This window comes from Poeciliopsis prolifica, unplaced genomic scaffold, assembly GCF_027474105.1.
Source record: "Poeciliopsis prolifica strain line A6 unplaced genomic scaffold, Auburn_PproV2 SCAFFOLD008, whole genome shotgun sequence".
NCBI classification, from domain to species: domain Eukaryota; kingdom Metazoa; phylum Chordata; class Actinopteri; order Cyprinodontiformes; family Poeciliidae; genus Poeciliopsis; species Poeciliopsis prolifica.
Genome location: NW_026562383.1, coordinates 7,804,256 through 7,823,474, shown reverse-complemented (window position 1 = coordinate 7,823,474; position 19,219 = coordinate 7,804,256). Strand labels below are relative to the sequence as shown.

The 19,219-nt window shown below is 37.2% G+C and overlaps 1 long non-coding RNA gene and 1 pseudogene across 1 annotated transcript; one reads left to right on the top strand and one right to left on the bottom strand.

Annotated features, from left to right (window-relative positions):
* The first annotated feature begins 3,255 nt into the window (after positions 1–3,255).
* On the top strand, positions 3,256–14,696 carry LOC129362123 (myosin-7-like; annotated as a pseudogene).
* LOC129362127 (uncharacterized) lies at positions 14,638–17,339 on the bottom strand. Its single transcript, XR_008606194.1, has 3 exons — positions 17,057–17,339; positions 16,640–16,695; positions 14,638–14,723 (listed from the first exon to the last, which is right to left on the bottom strand). It is a non-coding gene; the product is annotated as an uncharacterized LOC129362127 (long non-coding RNA).
* Between the last annotated feature and the right edge of the window lie 1,880 nt (positions 17,340–19,219).

Genomic DNA, 19,219 nt, shown 5'->3' with positions numbered 1-19,219 from the left:
TACTTTAGTATACAATTAGAGTACTATTATTAATCTTGTATCACCATAGATTTTAGCATCAACAGACAACAGTTTTCAAAAGTGGCTGTGAAACAACACAACTATGAGCAAGAAATGAAAAGCAAAAAAATTTAGTAATTAGTCTACATGCATATGTTTCATTATCACTGTAAAATGTTTACTCATTAATTTTTTAAAATGATTAGTTTCTAAATAAATTATCTTTAAGGTGAAATCTTTTGCTGTCAACCTTAGTAGAGTAAACAGACATGGTTAATTGTCATATAAAAAAAGTTAAAACTACTAACCTTAGTGTTACTTAACCTTTTTGTTTCTCAGAGGAGTTCGCATCTTCAGTGCCAGAAAAGGCCCAGTTGTGTCACAGTACAGGAGCTTACTTGGTGAAGGCAAATCATCAGGCAACGAATTGTCCACCTGTAAGATCGTTCTCAATACATAAAAAAAATCATAAATTGAAATAAAACCTAGGTGATATGACTGCAAAGTATAATGACATTTAGCATTAATTATTTAGACTAGTAATCAGACAAATAAAAAACAAATACCTTTCCATAATTTCATGATATGTTGGTTCTTTTCCTCATCCGAGCACATTCAGAATTCAGGTTGAGTCCACTCAGAAGTCCATAGTCTAAATGAGTGAGGCAAAGACAAGGACGAGAACAATCAACTCCCCTTAGAAGTGACCTTTCACTACAGCAAATAGCAAATACTACTAATAGCTTTGCTGGCTTGGATTCCTCAACTTAAGTGGTGCAAGGTGTCTCACACCTTCCTTTGGGATGCTCATGTGATTGTAAAAGTCAGAGACAGTAAGGCTATAGACAGCTGAGAATGAGACCTTCAGTGAAGGGACAAATGTTCTCACCAAGAGCCTGGAATAGACTGAGGGACAAGTAACAGAGACGATAATCCAAGTACAACGGCAAGTCAGGACATGGCCTGATGGAGTAAGATGTGATGTCCAGAGGTTTTCACAAAAATTTCACCAAAGTTTTGGCAAAATTCTGTCTAACCAAGAAATTCTGAATACCAATGGTTTCATTTGCCATAAATAAAGGCAAGTTCATATGTGGACTTGTCCTTGTCTTTTTTGATTCATTTTCACACTTAAACTTGCAAGCAATTCTAATACTGAGCTAAATGTGGATTTTTTATAATCTAATTTGTAAAGATAAACCATCCCTAATTAAATGATATATAGTGCAAATTATACTGTTTTATACTCAACCACTTATAATCAACTGTTGCTGCCGATCACCAACAAAAAAAAAACTGTTCTGACAACTTGCGTCACAAGCTGTCCCCAAGCTCTCTTCTGAACCATCAAGCTCTCAAAGGCAGCCAGCAGGAATTTCACAAGTTATCTTTGTGCTCAAGAATAAAGAGAAGAACACAATGCCATGTCAACAGGAGCAGCACAAGGGCAGTCTCTGAATGCCCTCTGTGTATGTGCCTGAATATTAGGTCACAAATAAATAATTTCCAATTTAAACAAGCAAATGCTTTTAAAAGAAGCAGAAATAAAAATTAGGATAATAAAGCATTTTTCAATTACAAGGTATCTTGACTGTTAATTTGGTTTATATTGTTTCACCAAAGGTTATAATGCTGATAAAAATTGTCAGAAAACAATTGCTACATTTGAGAAATCTATCGTTATCGGAGTTGATCAGAGAAATCAAGCTATCAAGATTCAAGACATTTTACAGCTGGTTTTATGTTTTGGGAGGTTTATAAGCAAATGTCTTTTTTCTGAGTTTGGTGAAAAACATTCGGAAAAGAGAGCAAGTACCAACCATTGGAACATAAATGGTACTGCTTGATGCTCTTTTGTGTATATTTGTGTGTCCCTTAACACAGATATTTTGGAAGAACACCAAGAATTGCCTTGTACTAAAAGTGTACCAATGATGGAGCCTGCAGGTAGTCAAGGAAGGCCTTCCCATCCGAGAATATAAAAGGTAAGGATGTTAAGCTGCATCAATCTTGTGAAGACACTGGGCAGATGCACACATACACAAAAGGTCACCATAGTCCAAAAAAGTGTCAACAACAAATTGCTTGTTCTTTTTATATTGAAAGAAAAGTACTACTTATTGTGATAATAAAAACCCAGGTTCAGTCACAGCTTTTTCAGTAATTGGTGCACATACTCTTTAAAAGGGAGTCATCAATTAAGACACCAAAGTATTTATAGGAACTCATCATCACTATACTCCACCCATCTAGGGTAACCACAGCAGGAATTGCAATTTGGAAATAAACACCATTTGTTCTTCATTTGAAGAAAGTGAGACTCACTCCACTCATGAGATACACAATGCATCACCGTGTTAAGAATCCCTTTATGTAATACGAACTTGAATGGTACAGTATTGTCTCTGAGGATGTCTATTGTAGATGTAACTATGAGTAGTGTTGAGTGATAATAAAGAGACCTCACAACTGTGACCTTGTCCTTGTCTTGTGTCTTTGCACATGACAGCTGCAGCTCTTTGTTCTCCATCTCTATTTTATAACCAATCACTGAAGAGACTATTATTGAATCTAAGATCCAAAAAAGTATGAAGCTCCACAAGTTATGTTGCTCTACTTTGTTTTGTCTCTCTCAACTTGCAGATAGAAAGAAAACATCCCAATGTCCATGCATCCTCCTGGCCTTTAGTCAGAGATGGGTGTTCAAGTAACAAATGAATATCCTTCCAGGCACAAAAATTCAGAAAAACCTAAACAAGACATACATTTAAATTAATAAACTACTTTACCATTCATTATTATTTAAAAATACTTAACAATAACATATAGTCAAAGCAATTATGTTTTCTAAAGTATGACATTATATATATTACAACTATATTTTAATTGTGTAACAACCCCTATGATTACGCATTTATCTCACAAGGAGAGACAACAGTAGCTTCCATCAATGACTCTGAAGAGCTGATGGCTACTGATGTGAGCTGAATTTAATAACACATACAAGTCAGTAGGAGAGACAAAATGCTTCAGCAGTCAGAGGTTGCTTCCCCACCTCCTGCCTCTCTCTTTCTTTCTTTGTCATGTCCACTCTGGCATACAAGTCTATTGTTCAAGGTGAGAGCAACAAATAGCAGCACTGGGTTCAACCCAGTTTGGAGAATGCTTTAGTGACGAGCAAACTGGATGCCATTTCTCTGATATTCATACCCATATTTGGTTGACTTCCCACCTTTATTAATGAAGAGAAAGCCCGAAGGGAGTCACTGGTTCCATCATTCTCTTGACAGGGTTGACAATAAGAGGTAAGAACATTCACTCAAGTAATAATCTGCATTGTTGTGGTTGGTCAGCAGCACAGTAGGCTAGGCTTAAAAATAATTTCAAACCATGTCTGTGATGGATGTCTGTAAGCAGAACTAATCTCTTATTGTTGTGCGAACTTACTGTTTTAACGTTTGCAGAATTTTTTGTTCTGTCTTTTATTTGTGGAGCAGCAAGATTTCACATATCCAGGAGGACTGAAATAAAGCTCAGGTAAAATCAAGTAGTTTCAGTGACAGTAATCAAACATTAAGAGTAAAATCAATATAAGGCTACTTTTATTTGAAGATATTCTTTGAATGTCCACTTACGACTAAATTTACAATTAAAGGGAAAAAAATAATGGGTTTTTAAAAGTTAAGGTAATTACTAACAATGTTGGTAAAACAGAGTTGGCCACTGATCTCTAGTTTTTATTAAATATTTTCAAAACAGATATTTAATATTTGTTAATCATTCTGAGGTCCAAGTATTTTTTATTAATTTCTTTTGATTCTCAAATGGGTAATCGCAATATGCATTCAAAAGCATTTTAATTAGTAGATGATAATGGGTTTTTTTTCCTAAAGGTTGAAACATGGGTGATGCCGCCATGGCAGAGTTTGGGGCTGCTGCTTCTTATCTAAGGAAATCGGATAAGGAGCGTCTGGAGGCCCAGACTCGCCCCTTCGACATGAAGAGAGAGTGTTTCGTACCTGACCCAGAGGTTGAGTACGTAAAAGCAACCGTCCAAAGTCGTGATGGTGACAAAGTCACTGTTGATACAGAATTTGGAAAGGCAAGTGAATTTATATTCAGTACTGAAATGTGTATCAATAATCCATAGAGGTGTTTGATTCTTACTTTTATATTTTTTCATCTTATTTGTTTTATGTTTTCACTATGCACCTTTTTACATGACTGAAATAAAGATATTATGATGTTAATGATTCAGTTTAGATGGTATACAAATTTTTTTTTTTACAGACTGTCACAGTGAAGGAGTGTGACGTACATCCTCAGAACCCGCCAAAGTTTGATAAAATTGAAGACATGGCGATGTTCACCTTCCTCCATGAGCCAGCTGTGCTGTTTAACCTCAAAGAGCGTTACGCAGCGTGGATGATCTATGTAAGAAAGCTCAACTTCAATGAACAAACTAATATTGTGGTGAAATGTAGTCTATTAAATATGTTCAATTAGACACTTATGGCATTATCTTATGTTGTTGTTACCTGTTAACCTGCAGACCTACTCTGGGCTGTTCTGTGTGACTGTCAACCCCTACAAGTGGCTGCCAGTCTACAACCAAGAGGTGGTTGTTGCCTACAGGGGCAAGAAGAGGAGTGAAGCTCCTCCTCACATCTTCTCCATCTCTGACAATGCCTACCAGTACATGCTGGCAGGTACAGAAACCCCTTATTTTCTTCACACATCCCTTATGACACTGCAATTTTGAATTGATTGCTAAAATTTCTTGTTGACAGATCGAGAAAACCAGTCAATCCTCATTACGTGAGTCACACTGCAACCTTTTATTTCTTGAGTGGTACTAAATTGTAGATCCTGGCAGGAAACTTTTCTTGTATTGTTTTCTCAGTGGAGAATCTGGAGCTGGAAAAACTGTAAACACCAAGCGTGTCATTCAGTACTTTGCCAGCATTGCTGCTGTGCCTAGTGGTAAAAAAGATGCTGCAGCTGAAAAAAAGGTTTGTTTTAAATTTCTTGTTTTAAATCCCAGAAAATATATAAAGCTTTTACTCTGTTTATAGAAAGTGCATATTGTGTTTTTTGTTCAATTTGATCAGGGTACCCTAGAGGATCAAATCATTCAGGCTAATCCTGCTCTGGAGGCTTTTGGCAATGCCAAGACCATTAGGAATGACAACTCCTCCCGATTTGTAAGTGACTTTGGATCTGGAAATAATCATTTGTGAGATAAAGTCAAGAAATTCAATAACTCCCTCTCTTCTAGGGTAAATTCATCAGAATCCACTTTGACAATAGAGGAAAGCTTGCCTCTGCTGACATTGAAACCTGTATGTACCTTGATTAGATACTTCAAGGCAGTGATAGCACATTTCTGCTGAGAATAATAGGTTGTTTTCCCAACAGATCTCCTGGAAAAGTCACGTGTCACCTACCAGCTCAAAGCTGAGAGGGATTACCACATTTTCTACCAGATCCTGTCTCAGGCAAAGCCTGAACTTCTGGGTGAGTGTAGGCAACATAGTCAAAGCAATTATGTTTTCTAAAGTATGACACTATATATATTACAACTATATTTTAATTGTGTAAATGTAGAGATGCTACTCATCACCAACAACCCCTATGATTACGCATTCATCTCACAAGGAGAGACAACAGTAGCTTCCATCAATGACTCTGAAGAGCTGATGGCTACTGATGTGAGCTGAATTTTTAAAATATTAGCAGAAACTGCATAAAAAACCTTTTGATGAAAACTAAATGGATATCAAAATGTTATGTGTGATTAGGATGCTTTTGATGTGCTGGGCTTCACTCAAGAAGAGAAGAACAGCATTTACAAAATGACTGGTGCTATCATGCACTTTGGAAACATGAAGTTTAAGCAAAAGCAGAGAGAGGAGCAGGCAGAGGCTGATGGAACTGAAGGTAACAATCTTAACATATTGGTATTATGGATAACTCGATTTAAAAATGTCAAAACAAATAAATATTAACACTGCAAGAGGGAACTATGATTATACCATCTTAACTTCTTCAGTCAAGTAACTACAAAAATAAATTCATAAGATCCAGTCTCTGCTCAATAGTCCTTTTGATCTGGTGAAATCAAATGTAGTTGGATAAAATTTACATTCAAACCAAATATACAATCACTCAATTGATCTCTGTATGTGTATACACATAATCGTGTTCCTTATACTTCACTAGATGCTGACAAAGTTGCATATCTGATGGGCCTGAACTCTGCTGACCTCATCAAAGGTCTCTGTCACCCAAGGGTCAAAGTAGGGAATGAGTGGGTCACCAAGGGACAAAATGTTGCCCAGGTAAGTATAAAGAATTTTGAGTGATTTAGGTTTATATGCAATATATTGTAATATTTTAACAGCATTCTTCATCATTTCCTTGTTGAGGTGTACTACGCTATTGGCGCACTTTCTAAGTCTGTTTATGAGAAGATGTTCCTCTGGATGGTGGTGAGAATTAATCAGTCACTTGACACCAAGCAGCCTCGCCAGTATTTCATTGGGGTGCTGGACATTGCTGGGTTTGAGATCTTTGATGTAAGTCATCTTATTTGCAAATAATAAACTGATCTATAAAAGTAATCTATATGAGACAACAAATATGTTTTCTCTTTTAGTTCAACACCTTTGAGCAGCTGTGCATCAACTTCACCAATGAAAAACTGCAACAGTTTTTCAACCACCACATGTTTGTGCTGGAGCAGGAAGAGTACAAGAAAGAGGGGATTGAGTGGGAGTTCATTGACTTCGGCATGGATCTGCAGGCCTGTATTGACCTGATTGAAAAGGTGACTTTTATTGTTTATTTTCAGTGAGACTTATCATAAATTCTCATGTTTATTCTGGTGAAATTTTGACTTTGGTATTTCTGTTCTACTTAGCCCATGGGTATCATGTCCATCCTCGAAGAGGAGTGCATGTTTCCCAAAGCCTCTGATACTACATTTAAAGCTAAGCTTTATGACAATCATCTCGGAAAATCAAACAACTTCCAGAAGCCTAGAGTTGTCAAAGGCAAACCAGAGGCCCATTTCTCCCTGGTCCACTATGCTGGAACTGTTGATTATAATATCAACAACTGGCTGGTGAAGAACAAGGATCCTCTGAATGAGACCGTTGTTGGTCTTTTCCAGAAGTCAACTGTTAAGCTTTTGGCTATACTGTTTGCAAATTATGCTGGAGCTGATTCAGGTATGCGGACATTGACATTCAACAGACAAATTAGAAAGCATTCATTGCGACCACAACATCACTAACTCCTTACATTGCCATTCTAATGACAAAACTGATTATTTATATGTAGCTCAAGAGTCTGGTGGGAAGGGCAAAGGAGGCAGCAAAAAGAAAGGTTCATCTTTCCAAACAGTTTCTGCTCTACACAGGGTAAGACTATTTAAATTTATATTGTAAAGTATACTCACAAAAACTTTATAAATATTTCCAGGAGAATTATCCCTGGCTCGTTTTAAATTGTATTCACTTTCAATAGTATTAATCAGATATTCTCTCCAACCATCAACCAAAATTTGATAAACATCATGTATATTCTGTTTTGTAGTCCGGTTATTTTCAGTTAAGAAATATAGCTGTCATAAATTTTTACAAATAAATGTTCTTTTATATGCATGTGTAAATTATTATGTACACATTTCTATCTTGATGCTAACATTCTGGTCATAATTTTAACACCAGTTAATGCCGTTTACCGTTTTTCAAGTTCATTGCACAGCTTACACTGAAAAAAGAAATGCAACCCACACAAACATTTAAATTCTAATGACTTTTAGTCTTTTCTCCTTCTATTTTAGAAATGGGAAATAAAGGCACATGTGGTTTCAGCATGATATCCAAATTATATTCAAATCTCCAACAACAGGTCTTGTTGTGACAGTAATCTCTTTTAAGATACTTTACATGCTTAATTTTTTTAGCAGATTTGTTTATTATATAAGTTTTACTTCTATTATTTAACTGTTTGTATGTTTCTACCTTCTTATGTATTGTTTGGCTGTTACATTTCCTGTTATCTTTGATTTTATTCCATTGTTTTATGAAACATGTGGATTCACTTTTCATTCTTGCATTTACATATGAAAAATAATTTACTAAGTTAATGATGAAAGTATTGAAGTTTGTCATCTATGGAATATTCAGGAGAACCTGAATAAGTTGATGACCAACCTGAGGTCTACCCACCCCCACTTTGTACGCTGCATCATCCCCAATGAGACCAAGACTCCGGGGGCCATGGAGAATCCTCTGGTGATGCACCAGCTGCGCTGTAACGGTGTGCTGGAAGGCATCAGGATCTGTAGGAAAGGCTTCCCTAACAGAATCCTCTATGGAGACTTCAAGCAGAGGTTTGTTGTTTTTGATGGAGAGAAATTAAAAGTCTAATTAAAAAAAAAATTGATGCTGACACATTGTTGTTTTGTTGAAGATATCGCATTTTAAACCCCAATGCGATTCCTGAGGGTCAATTCATTGACAACAAAAAAGCTGCTGAGAAATTGTTGGGGTCTTTGGATATAGACCACAACCAGTACAAACTTGGCCACACCAAAGTGCGTCTAATATTAACAGAATATGAAGTCTATGCATTGCTTAGATCAGTGATTAAACCCTTGTTTTATCTATTAAAAGGTGTTCTTCAAGGCTGGTCTTCTGGGTCAATTAGAAGAGATGCGAGATGATCGGCTGGCATTAATTATCACTGGCATCCAAGCTCGGTCACGAGGTCTTCTGGCTCGAGTTGAATTCCAAAAGATTGTTGAACGAAGGTTAATTACGCCAAAAATAATAAATAATAAAAATAGAAATAAAGGGCACAATGCCACTGACACTATCCAGTTATCAAGTTAACTTATAAAGTACAACTTCCAATGCACACAGGGACGCACTACTTGTGATTCAGTGGAACATCCGCGCCTTCATGGGGGTGAAGAATTGGCCATGGATGAAGTTGTACTTCAAGATCAAACCTCTGTTGAAATCAGCTGAGACTGAGAAGGAGATGGCCAACATGAAGGAGGAGTTTACCAAACTCAAGGAGGCTTATGCAAAATCAGAAGCTCGTAGGAAGGAATTAGAGGAGAAAATGGTCTCTCTTCTCCAAGAGAAGAACGACCTGCAGCTCCAAGTCCAAACTGTATGTTCAAACTCTTATTTTTAATGTCTTTACAAAGCTTATGGTAATTATTCTGTAAAATGTGATTTTTTTTAAATAAAGGAGCAAGATAATCTGTCTGATGCTGAGGAACGATGTGAGGTCTGATCAAGAGTAAGATTCAATTGGAAGCAAAAATCAAGGAGTTGACAGAAAGACTGGAGGATGAGGAGGAGATGAATGCTGAACTGACTGCAAAGAAGAGAAAGCTGGAGGATGAATGCTCTGAGTTAAAGAAAGACATTGACGACTTAGAGCTAACTCTGGCAAAGGTGGAGAAAGAGAAACACGCTACAGAAAACAAGGTACCACAAAGACTAACACATTAAACCAAAATATGTCAAATAGCTTTGGTTCACACTGAAAACCTTTTGGCCTAAAGGTCAAGAACCTCACAGAGGAAATGGCTGCTTTGGACGAAATCATCGCCAAGCTCACAAAGGAGAAAAAAGCTTTACAAGAAGCTCATCAACAAACCCTGGATGACCTGCAGAGTGAAGAAGACAAAGTCAACACTCTGACCAAGGCCAAGACGAAGCTGGAGCAGCAAGTGGACGATGTAAGATCTAAAACATTACAACTGAATCCTGTATTATGTTTGTTTGACAACAAATGACTATTTCCCTGTCTTTCTGCAGCTTGAAGGGTCCTTAGAACAAGAGAAGAAAATACGAATGGACCTTGAAAGAGCCAAGCGAAAGCTTGAGGGAGACTTGAAGTTGGCCCAAGAAAGTATCATGGACTTAGAAAATGACAAGCAGCAACTTGAAGAGAGGCTGAAAAAGTAAGAAGCCCATATCAACGACACTAGCTACTTTCTAAGTATGCATCATTTTATTCATTGTACTTTTTGTCATCTGTAGGAAAGATTTTGAAATAAGCCAACTCAATGGAAAAATAGAGGATGAACAAGCAATGAGTGCTCAGCTCCAGAAGAAACTGAAGGAGCTGCAGGTGAAACTTCTCACCACATAAATTATTAACAAGAAGGACAGCGTGTTTTTAAATGCAACCTTCATCATTTTGTTCTAGGCCCGCATTGAAGAACTGGAGGAAGAGCTTGAAGCAGAACGAGCTGCTCGAGCCAAGGTGGAGAAGCAGAGAGCAGACTTGGCAAGAGAGTTAGAGGAGATCAGTGAGAGACTGGAGGAGGCTGGAGGAGCCACAGCGGCCCAGATAGAGATGAACAAGAAGAGGGAGGCCGAGTTTCAGAAACTCCGCAGAGACCTCGAAGAGGCCACCCTGCACCATGAAGCCACCACTGCCACACTCAGGAAGAAACAAGCCGACACTGTTGCTGACCTGGGAGAGCAGATCGACAACCTGCAGAGAGTCAAGCAGAAGTGGAGAAGGAGAAGAGTGAGCTTAAACTGGAGCTGGATGATGTTGTGTCCAACATGGAGCAGATTGTCAAGGCCAAGGTAAGCTAAATATTAAATATTATGTTTTCTTGTTGCTTGCAGAAAATCTTACTCTAGTCTTGTCCCACATAGTAACGATTATTCATACTTTACTTTCTTTCAGAACAATTTGGAGAAAATGTGTCGGTCTCTTGAGGATCAGCTGAATGAATATAAAACCAAATCAGAAGAGGGACAGCGTACCATCAATGACTTCACCATGCAGAAAGCAAAGCTTCAAACTGAAAATGGTACAAAAAGGCACTTTAAACCTTTTGAATAGTATATATTAACTTTATCAATGAAAAGCCTAATTTTTTATTTATTCTTAAATCAGGTGAACTTATAAGGCAGCTTGAAGAAAAGGATTCCTTAGTGTCTCAACTCACCAGAGGAAAGCAGTCATACACACAACAGACTGAAGACCTAAAAAGACAACTGGAAGAGGAAATCAAGGTGAGTGGGAATCGAGAAACTCCATTAAATACAGATAGATTGTTGATAGGGACTAAACCCTTTCTTTTCAGGCCAAGAATGCACTAGCCCATGCGGTGCAGTCTGCTCGTCATGACTGTGACCTCCTCAGGGAGCAGTACGAGGAGGAGCAGGAAGCCAAGGCTGAACTTCAGCGCAGCATGTCCAAGGCCAACTCTGAGGTGGCTCAGTGGAGAACCAAGTACGAAACTGATGCCATCCAGAGAACTGAAGAACTGGAGGAAGCTAAGTGAGTACAGCACATTTGAATTTAAGTGACTATACAAAGTTTGAAAGCAGCCAATCCCAATCCTGGATTCTTCTATAATCCAGAAAGAAGCTGGCTCAGCGTCTGCAGGAGGCTGAGGAGGCTGTTGAAGCAGTGAATGCTAAATGCTCCTCTCTGGAGAAGACCAAACACAGGCTGCAGAATGAGATTGAAGATCTCATGGTGGATGTGGAGAGGTCTAATGCTGCTGCTGCTGCTCTGGACAAGAAGCAAAGGAACTTTGACAAGGTTGAAAATGACAGAAACAGCTGTATAAACTTACCACAGCTAAAGATAAAATACTTACATTTATGTCATTTTTTTCTCAGGTCTTGTCTGAGTGGAAACAAGTATGAAGAATCTCAATCAGAGCTGGAGAGTTCTCAGAAAGAAGCCAGATCACTGAGCACTGAACTCTTCAAACTTAAAAACTCCTATGAAGAGTCTCTTGAACATCTGGAGACCATGAAGAGGGAGAACAAGAACCTACAAGGTAGGTTATTTATTTATAAGACATCAGACAAACAGTTGAATTAGAAAGAAGGATTCATATATCATGTCGATTATGTTTTTAGAGGAAATATCTGACCTCACTGAGCAAATTGGTGAGGGAGGAAAGAACATCCATGAGCTTGAGAAGATACGGAAGCAGCTGGAACAAGAAAAGTCTGAGATACAGACCGCTCTTGAGGAAGCAGAGGTAAATGCAAAGCAAAACAGTTCCATGAAATAAAATATTGCAGTGTTAGTTATTTGGTAAAAAAAAAAGTCATCCTGTTTTTATAGGCCTCACTGGAGCATGAGGAAGGGAAGATTCTGAGAGTCCAGCTTGAGTTGAACCAAATAAAAGCGGAATTTGAGCGAAAGCTGGCTGAGAAAGATGAAGAGATGGAGCAAGTCAAGCGAAACCAACAGCGGATGGTGGATACTCTTCAGAGCTCCCTTGAGTCTGAAACTCGCAGCAGGAATGAAGCCCTTCGTCTGAAAAAGAAGATGGAGGGAGACCTCAATGAGATGGAGATCCAGCTTAGCCAAGCCAACAGGCAGGCGGCTGAGGCCCAGAAGCAACTCAAGTCTGTACATTCACATCTTAAGGTCTGCATTAAAGTTGTGGCCTTTTGTGAATTCAATAATCCAGACTGCTGGGGTTTAAAAAAACTGCAATCCAAAAATTTAGAAGATTAGATTAAAATGATATGTCATTTTGCAAGGTCTAGAAAATGTTTTGGTCTGAAAAGCAACATTACTTGCTTCGGCATAGTCATATAAACTTCTAGTGCTTTCAATCTTCACATTCCATGTTCTTACCCATAAATGTTATTTATCAATTATCCTCTTTCAGGATGCCCAGCTCCAACTTGATGATGCTCTGCGAGCCAGTGATGACATGAAGGAAAACATAGCCATTGTTGAAAGACGCAACAATCTGCTTCAGGCTGAAGTAGAGGAACTGAGAGGCGCTTTAGAGCAAACCGAACGAAGCCGCAAACTTGCTGAGCAAGAGCTGCTGGATGTTAGTGAGCGGGTGCAGCTACTGCACTCACAGGTCAGACAGTTTTAATCAATTTCTTCACAAGTTATTAATATCTAATAATAATTAACATATAATAGTATAAATATTACTGAAGAATTCTAAAAGGTTTCAATTATATGTGAACAGAACACCAGCCTGATAAACCAGAAGAAGAAGCTGGAGGGTGATATCGCTCAGCTTCAGACCGAAGTGGAGGAGGCTGTGCAGGAATGCAGAAATGCTGAAGAGAAGGCCAAGAAGGCCATCACTGATGCTGCCATGATGGCAGAGGAGCTGAAGAAAGAGCAGGACACCAGCGCTCACCTGGAGCGCATGAAGAAGAACATGGAGCAGACCATCAAAGATCTGCAGCACCGTCTGGATGAAGCTGAACAGATCGCCATGAAGGGAGGCAAGAAGCAGATCCAGAAGCTTGAGTCAAGGGTGAGTGAAATCACTGAACATATAATACGAATTTGAGCTGAAATAAAGAGCCATTTATGACTGTTTTAAATTTTTCAAAAGATCAAAGAACTGGAAAATGAAGTAGAGGTTGAACAGAGAAGATCCAGTGACTCCATTAAAGGAATTCGCAAATATGAGCGACGCATCAAAGAGCTGACATATCAGGTGCGAGAAATTTTATCTATATATATATTTTTAAGAAATGTTCAAAAAATTAGACAAGCAAATGGAAATAACTTCACTAAACCCGTCCACAACTATCTTAAGATTGTAGACCAAACATTTTCAGACATGCACAATTAATCACAAGGAGTCATCAAGGCATCTCATGACATTACTTGATCACTAGTAATCTAATGAGATCACTTACTTCTTACTTCTACTTCTAAGTTGACCAATTGAGGTATGACCTGAAGACACTCCAACATTTTATTAAACATTTAGTTAAACCCCCCCCAAATTTTTCTCTTATTTGTTTCAGACAGAGGAAGATCGTAAGAATCTGTCCCGTCTCCAAGATCTGGTGGACAAACTACAGCTTAAGGTCAAATCCTACAAGAAAGCTGCAGAGGAGGCAGTAAGTACTTCAGTTTCATAAATCATCACAATCTGTAAGTAATGCTTCATGACTGAAGTAGATAACAGGCAAAAGGTAGCATCTAAACTTGATACAATTACATTTCACCCAGAACAAGAGTACACCAATAAATTTGCAAAGTTGTAATAACTCCTATTAAAGTTGATTAAAAACCACATTTGTGATGATTACCTTAAAAGCCTATGACACTTATCAGAATGTGTCACTTTGCTAAACAGGAGGAACAGGCCAACAACAATCTTTCCAAGTTCCGCAAGATTCAACATGAGCTTGATGAAGCTGAGGAGAGAGCTGATATCGCAGAGTCTCAGGTCAACAAGCTACGTGCTAAGAGCCGCGATGTGGGGTCAAAGGTTGGTTCAATTTAGAATTTAACATTTAAGTGATGTGGTGAAGTTAAAATACCCAAAGATTCAGTGCAAAACCATTCCATACAAATGTTGAAATGAGACTTAAAATAGTAGCAAGAACTTTTCTCAACAAAATATGTCCTCATATTATCAGTATAAAGATAATAGGTTCAACTAAACCATGTTTAAGGCTGAAGCATGTGTTGCAATTTTGCGAACATTTAACAGGACAAAAAGGAATCACAGATAAAATACCTATGTAATTATTTGAATACATTTCTCTCTTTTTTCAGAAAGGGCACGAGGAAGAGTGAAGAAGATGGAATGAATCCCTTCTTCTGAGGCACTTCTTATCTTAATGGTGTCTCCCTATGCATGTCGTTTGTTCAGTAGAATAAAATGAATCTGCATCTCAAAGTGGGCCACGACTTGTTTCTTGATCCTCCACCTTCAAGAAGCAAATGACAAAAACACTAAGTGATGAAGGCATCTCTTTTGCCCTTGTTAAATTCATAGATTATCCACATTTATGATTGCATTGATTCACAGCGCTTTTAATACATTGTTTTATAGTTTCACAGTGTAGCATGATTCCTATTTTCTACTTGAATTGTGCACGATAATTTTTAAGTATTTTCTTAGTTTTAACTAAATATAGAAACTCAAGTCACTGACATGGTAGTAATGGGGTACCATTATATTACTACATCATTTATACTGCAGTTAGTTGGTAATCTACTGTATTATCTGAGGAAGCAACAAGAATATATCCTTTTCTAATGACATTTGAATCTACTCATAAATTAGCTAACATTCTACAATGTTAAAGCCATTATAAATATAAAGTCAGCGCTCTCCGTAATTATTTGCAACCTTGTGAGAAGTAAATTAATTTATTGCAGTAGCCTAATCTTTCATGGAAAATTGAATGAAAATTCAACCCATAACATAAATACTGTCATTCAGTGAGAAAAAATAAATCATATGAAAACTGTTTTTTTGGACTGTCAAGATTACTGACACCCATATTACCTTTTTAAAATAGTGAAGTATTTTTACTGGTGCTTTACCTTTTAAAATAGATTAGTGTTGAGTATTTTATTAGAACTCCACAACTTCCTGTTTCTATGGGAAATAATTGCATAGTAGCACAGAAGTAATTTACTTCTTGCCAGTCTTCAAAATGGAAAAGACAAGAAAACATGCCTTTGATGATTGAAGATCAAGTATTGATCTTACTTCAAGTCAAAACTTGAAGTATGTGTTGATCTTCATTGGATAAACAATGGCAATAAGAGAATAACTAGTTTTCTAAAGTAGCCCATGTCCACACCCAGTACAGAAATTAAAAAGTTCAAAACAATTTAAGCTTTAACCAAATAATTCCTTTCAAGGACCCATATTTATCTCAGTACCAATATTCCCATCCGCTTAAAAAAAACAATGAAAAGGATTTTAAAGGCCGTAAGGAAATGTCTCTAAAGCTCCTTATGAGGAATCAATACCATCCTCCTCCAATCCATTGTTTTTTTTCATTTTAAGAATTTTAAAATCTTTGCTAGGGTTACTGAAAAATGTGGAGGACTGTACTTCAACAGTTTGCCATATGTTATCTTATTTAACTTAAAATTATGTAATATTGTGCAATAATTATTAACTATTGAAACATTTAATTGGTAAAATATATAGTATAGTGCTCTATGCAACACAAATGAATAAAAGGTTGCTATGTCAAATTTGACATGACCGAACTTCTTAGAATAAGCAAAAAAAAAAGCATCCAAACCTCAAACAAAACCTTAAAAACAGATTAACTAGTACATAGTTTAAATCATAGTGCACATAAAATAAAGACATTAGCGATGTCTCGTCCTTTACACATCAAAAAAAAAAAAAGTGAACTTTGTGCATAGAAAAAAACAATAACACTGGATTTTAAAATATTAACACAATACTTTGTCTAAGGTAGAGATTTTTTACCTAAATGTCAAGCCAAGTGATACCTCATCAAAACTGACAAAGCAAAGGGATGGATGACTTGGTTTTATAACCCTTAGCATTATCTCAGGAAAATAGAGGCTTTTGGGAGGTTTTGTGGTTGCACCACAAAACACATTCAGGCATGCTGATTGTTCATCAAAAGATGCAATACAGCACAATGGCAGACCCAAATGATTGACCCACTCACTCCAGAAGGATTAAAAAAAAAAAATTAAGCCATTCGAGAAGACCCATTTTTATTACACATCAAAGCTTTACTACTTGAGGTCCTCCAGCTTAACAAACTGTAGAAATCAGCTGTACTACATTTTTACCAAATGTGAATATGCTCTAAGTATTATCCCCAGTGCCAAATAACGTTACCTGTTATGGTGAAGGATGTCCCAGTCCTCTGATGCATGCTGCTTCATGGTATCAGTCTTTGATGTTTCAATCAAAAAATACATAACAATAAGAGAATTGGACTCTGTAGCTCTTCAAACTGTCCACATAGTAAATCATTGCTTTTAACATTTATTCAAAACGTTTAGAATGTATTACATTCTTAAACAACCTAGATAATATCTGTGAAATGCGTAGGTTCTTGCCAAGAAACATATCATGCTTTTTGACTACTTCTTGAAGCTCTTAAAAATCTATTTTTCATTAAATGTAACCAATTCTTAACTTGGGAGAGGTAGAATTACAAACATCTGTTTAACTAGAATACAACAAAAAAAAGTAGATACTTAGACATTTCACGAATTAAAAAATCTAAAATGTAAATCAATCAAGCCCTACCTTTTCTCACATTTATTTCTGAAGCAACGTTGAGTCTCAAGCACCAAGGTTCTTCTTTAATTTTTGGTCAATTTCAAACCTGAGCTTATGCAGTGATGCTGCAGTCACAGACAACTTTATTACTGAAGTGGAGTCAAGGAGATGGGCAAGACAGCAGAAGGACATATGGAGGCAGGGACACATATTCAACACCTCCTCAAGTAACCATCAGAACATAACAAGCATTCTAACAATAGAAACTTCATGTGAAACCACAGTTGTCATAGATTGCAAAATTAAGAGAGACAAGGTGCTTCACATCTCCCCTTGTGATCACAGAAGTCAGAGATACAAGGACTCTGGACAGCTGGGAATGGAGACCTTTCATGGAGGACAACCTGCTATATTAAGGCCAGGAATAGATTAGAGTCAAGTAGTTCAGAAGTTTACATAGAGGCAAAGATGTAGTGTATGGATATGTTGGGGAAGCAAGTACAAAAAAACACTTGCTAGGCCCAGCATGGATCACTAATAGTGTTGGCACATCAGAAGCCTAGTAGCAGTCTACTGGCAAGACTTTTAAATAAACATGTTTACAGTATTTAAAAATCTTTAAACATGATTAATACAGTACTTTGAGTGAAATAAAATTCTATTTTTATCAATTCAAACTAATAGTCAGCTAGTACACCCACTACGCCCACTTAGGTCTGTAGAGTTGGCTCACAGTGTTAATATTTTTGTCCCTCAATTCTTATCTAATAAACTTAAGATTCTTGGTATGACACATCAAAAAGGTTAATAAATTCAATGCTTAAAACTCAGTATCTCTAAGGAGCAGCAAAGTTAGTAATCTGATTCACCCACCAATGGAGCTCAGATACGCTTGAGTTTCAACAGAAATGCTTTAGCTCACGTTTTAGCTTCAGCATTTCGTTTCCTTTGTCTGCAGATTTTGAGACTTGTCCAGAGACATTAAAATCAGGCCATTCTCTTTATGTCCAGTTTTCAAAAAAATACAAAACTACGTATAAAATTAGATTTTACAATTTGCTTGTATGTTTCTACATCCACCTAAAATGTATCCTTACTTCTTTTATTTTCATAAAATACTTACTCTTCTGCTATTGAAAAAATCAACAGTTCACTAGCGTGCCATCACCAGTGTGTGAATGGAAATGACTGGTTTTACTCTAAAGCATCTTTGAGAAAGCTTTGACAATTGAAAAGCACTATATAAGTCTCTTGTCATTACTAAATTTCTGAAACATCTTGAGGAGAGATACAGCTTTTGTTTCGAAGAATAAAAACATGCAGTAAAGGCAGTCATTGTGAATGTAGGAAAATTTAACGGAAACTTGCTTTATCAAACTGTCATGTTTAGGTGTACTGTATACTTGGTGAAGCTACACTCTCCCTTTTCACCAGGATATGTTTGACACAAACTAGGCAATACCCAGTTGCCTAGTTAAAATAAGTCATAAAAATAACTTGTAAAATGTATGCTACTCCCATATTGAAATGCCAGAAAAGTTTTTGGAGTGACCATAGTTTTCTCAGGCTGTATGGTACATACAGTACTGGTAAGTACAATACGACACCAGCTTTCAATTTATAAACTTGCAACCCATGCACAAGTTATATATCAGTGAGGCTACTCCAAACCACTAACATTCATCCTACAGATAACAGGAAGGATAACTTTCAGATGGAGCATGAATTCCCACAAGTGAATGGCTGTGTTTTCATCCAGATTTATAGCAACTTTTGTAAATCCAATACATCTCCTAATCTTTGAAAGATAACACTCTATCAGAAGGAAAGCAATTTACTTTTACTGTCACTTGTTTGATATTGTTTGACAAGCCAGTTAGTAAGACTGGGCAAGTTGCTTCCTGTAATGACAAATATACTACAGAACTATAACATCATCCCTGTATATGATGTTGTTGCTTGACATTTTGTCCTGGTTTTGTTATTATACTGCATTTTTGTCCTGTCATTTCAATGTTCATCCTTTGGGACTTTATTGAATTAATGCATATTGTCTGTTCCTCAACACTCACCTGTTGCTGCTTATCTGAATATAGGAACGCTTTGTCCCTTTGCTGTGCGTCAGACGCTGACCCTCAACTGTCAGCTGAAACATCAGCACTCGGAAGGCAACCAGCAAGAATTTCACAG